The sequence below is a fragment of the Macadamia integrifolia genome, chromosome 12, assembly GCF_013358625.1.
Source record: "Macadamia integrifolia cultivar HAES 741 chromosome 12, SCU_Mint_v3, whole genome shotgun sequence".
NCBI lineage: Eukaryota > Viridiplantae > Streptophyta > Magnoliopsida > Proteales > Proteaceae > Macadamia > Macadamia integrifolia.
In genome coordinates, this window is record NC_056568.1 from 5,006,953 (window position 1) to 5,011,220 (window position 4,268).

The window sequence follows — 4,268 nt, forward strand, 5'->3', positions numbered from 1 at the left end:
TCTTGATCATGCTCCTCCACTTGTAGTGTCCACCAGTCGCTCACACCGTACTCTGACCCGGAGGGTGACGAGTCACACGCCATAGGTATAATGGTACCTGCATCATCATCTAAAAGGCGGCATATACGTGGGGTGAGCTTTCCAACTCCTCAGTGAGGGGTGGGGTTCATGCACAAGCGCACAAGCGCACAACCAAGCAAAGAAATTGTATAAATAACTCATGATGCATAATAACAGAAATTAAACACATAGTCCATGATGCTCATGATGCAATTCATTTATTGTATCATCCACCTAACAATACAACTAAGTCTGGTAAATGCTACTACAACACATTAAGCTGTATCCCTTGTCTCGGAACCGCCATCGACTATGCAGCGATACAAGCTCTAGCTATGATTAGGAGCCTGCAAGTCCTGGTATGCATCCATCGATCACCCAGCAAATCCCAGATAGCCCCCTCCTGGCACTCACGATGCCGGTATGTCCATCGGCCACACCAGACAATTTCCTGCCTTCAGCAACAATCACATCATACCATGGGTGTGGCATTCTGGGAAGGTTCATCAAACATACCACAATTGAGTTGTCCAACACCTTACCCCCTGTTGGCAATGGGATGTAGCATGAGGAATGTCACCTAACCACAATATCCTACATGCCTTCATAATGATACAGTTAGTATGGATCACACGACACCGGTATGTCCATTGGTCACGAAGCGGGTCCATCTCTAAGTATAGTCTCGGGGTACACGATACCGGAAGCACATTGTCCCAAGGTGTAACCAATAATTATATACCTATCTAGCGTGCAAAGCAGTTGAGTATGGACTACACAACACCGGTATTCCCATCGGCCATGAAGCGTATCCATTTCCAAATGCAGTCCCAGAGTACATGATACAGGTAACACATCGGCCTCACAATGTAATCCGCGACTACAACTAACTCTAATGCACATAATCAATGCATGAATGTAGCAAACATATGGCAATCACAGTACCGATACCGGTACCAACTTGGCCACACCAGATTCCGTCTCATGCATACAAAATCATGTGGCGATCATGGTACCGGTACCACCTCAGCCACACCGGTTCCTGCCACACATATCATTATACATCTCATATCATTTCCTTCACAATTTAACATGTAATAGAACATCATCATCATTTAAGCAATTTAAATAATCATGGAAGAATCTATACATGTGAGAAATTCTAAAATGATTAAACATTCCTGATGAGGCAAAATATGTCACTTTCCTCAGCACGGATAAAGCATGTACCTACCTCGGCATCCAACCAGGCCGTGCTCCACCTTGGCCTCAATCATGCCGTGCTATTGCCTCGGCATCCTACAGGCCGTGCTCCACCTCAGCCTCCATCAAGCCGTGCTACTGCCTCGGCCTCCAACATGCCGTGCTAGTGCCTCGGCATCCATTAGGCCGTACTGCCACCTCGGCCTCAATCATGCCGTGCTCCACCTCGGCACCAATCATGCCGTGCTATTGCCTCGGCATCCTACAGGCCGTGCTCCACCTCGGCATCCATTGGGCCGTGCTATTACCTCGGCCTCCATCTGGTCGAGCTGCCACCTCGGCCCGACGTCAACAAAAAGGATTCTAGAAATGTGTTTCTGTCCACCCCTACATTCAAGGAACGTAGTCTATTCCGGAGGTCAGGAGTCTATCCGCTACACATCATCATGATGTCACACGGTTGATCTCTCCTAGTTAAGAGGGGAATGCTCCAGGAATATTCCCAGAATCACAGAGCCACTCTCCTTGAGGACTCCACTCTCCTTGAGGACTCCACGCCTAAGCAGGACTCTTCACAAGCGTCTCCCACTTGCCCTCCATGAGCAGCCTATAAATACCAAGGTAAGCCTCCATCACAAAGGATCGATCACTCACTTCTCATACCGTAAAGCTCTCTTGAGCATCTGTTGTGGAAAGGTCTAACTTAAGCATCGGAGAGTCCTCCGTCGGGTCAGCCCGGCTCTCCTTGTCATCTCTTCTGTGCAGGTCGGCCAAATCACCAGGAACTACAGGAGAGATAGTCAGGTCAAATTTTTCCGCATCAGATTGGCGCCGTCCGTGGGAAACTGTTACAAAAAGTCACCTTAGAACAATGCAATTAAGGAGTGAGAAGGTCGTTTCTTCAACGACAATGCGTGCAAGATCCACTCGGGAAGTACCACTTAGACGTTCCCATTCAGCACCAGTGGCAGGGCAGGAAAATGTCCCAGTAGAGACCCCTCTAGAAGGACCCCGGCAAACCAGGCCCGATCCATAGGTTGCCTAGGGAGAGGGGGATCAGTGCGAGCAAAACCCTCAGCTATCCCGCCATGTCCCATCGTCCCGGGTAACTCATCCGAACATGGAAGAACGGATGCAGAGTTTGCAGCTGCAGGTATTAGCCACGAACGCACTAGTGAGGGATTTTATAAGACAGTTCGGCTCCGCACTTCCAGCACCACGCACTAGTTCAGCTTAGCCGTAAAGGCCTGCTCTGACCAGAAATCCCATTGACGAATCTCCTGACAACAGCGTCACCCCCAATCAACAGCAAGAAGGGGGTCAGGCAGGACTTCGCGCACTGTCCATTCTGTACCACCGCGATCTCTTACTGAGGGGCACAGGCGAGGTCCCATCCTTGCTCAGATCGGGAGAGCAGATCATTCTGAACATCATCAGAGCCCTGAGACACATGATACTAATAGATCCCCACACCGTGCAGGAGGACGCCAACCTTCGCCTCAAAGACACACTAGAGGCACTTGTCCGCATAGAGAAGAACATGAGAACAACCAGAGGCAAGTTAGGCGAGATCGACCCCATCCAGGTCAGAGCTCACCCATCGGGCCTACCAGAGGTGCACCATGGCAGGGTCACCTAACCCGAGGAAGAAGCCCAAGGAGAGAAGGGTCACGCCGATCAACAGATGGCCGAGCCAAGGAGAGGAGAGCTGACCTTGAGAGTCGAATCCAGTGACTCACTGAGCGAATTGAGGGAATGCAGAGGCAGGAGCACCCGGCCGACATGACAGTAACCTCGGCCCATAATGCACTTTCTGACGAATTGATTGATGCCGAGCTGCCCTCAAATTTTGTGATACCTATTTTCAACGGATATGACGGCACCACAGATCCCTACGATCATCTACTGTACTACAGCTCGGCCATGGCAGTGCATGGTAGGTCAGACGCCGTTCTCTGCCGTGCTTTCGTAGCCTCACTAAAAGGAGCTGCGCTGGTCTGGATGTCACACTTACGGCCATGGTCCATTCGTAACTATGAAGAACTGACAAGAGCGTTCCTCACACGTTTCCAAGCGAGTATGAAGCAGAAGAAAACTATGCAAAACGTGATGAACATGAGGCAAGGGGCGAGGGAGACAATAAGAGAATTCCTTGCCCGATTCACGAAGGCGACATTGGAGGTAAAAAACTTACCGGAAGGAGTGGCGTATAGCACATTGTGCAATGGGGTAATACACCCCGATCTGGTTCAGTCCCTGGCCCTCAACTTACCGGAGACGATGCCCGCATTGTTGAGATGGTGCAATAAATACGCCAACATGGAGGAAGTCCTGACAGCCCAAGGAATAGCTGACAGGGGTGATCAGGCAGAGAAGGAGAAGAAAAGGGTTCTGAGACATAGGGATGATTCTCGTGAGCCGAAGAAAAACAGAACAGGTCGGCCTTTGGACACAGCTGAACTTGAGCGATATGAACTTGATCGTTCTCGAACAAACCTGCTCTTGGAGATCCAAAATCAGAAGTACTTTCACTGGCCCAAGCCAATGGCAGGTAAGCCAGAAGAGAGGAACCTCAACAGGTATTGCCGATACCACTGAGACCATGGACATGACACTGAAGACTGTAAGTCTCTGAAAAGGGAAATTAATGAGCTCATCAAGGCCGGATACCTCAACCAGTGTCTGAAGCAGAAATATGGTGGGAACTGGCCTGAGCCGAGGAGAGACGATGTCGATCCGAGCCAAGCTAAGGCCGACCCGACTGCGGATCCAGCCACGAACCAAGCTGTCGCTTACGACAACCAGCCCGTGGGTCTGGCCATCTTAACAATCATGGGGGGACCTACTACAGAATCAGTCAGAAAAGCCAAAGCACACGCACGGTTTGTGTGTGTCTTGGAACAACCTGTCAAAGCCCTCAAAATGGATCCACCCATCTCTTTCTCCGACAGAGATTTGGAAGAGCTGAACTGGCCTCACAACGATGCGGTTGTAATTCAATTAGT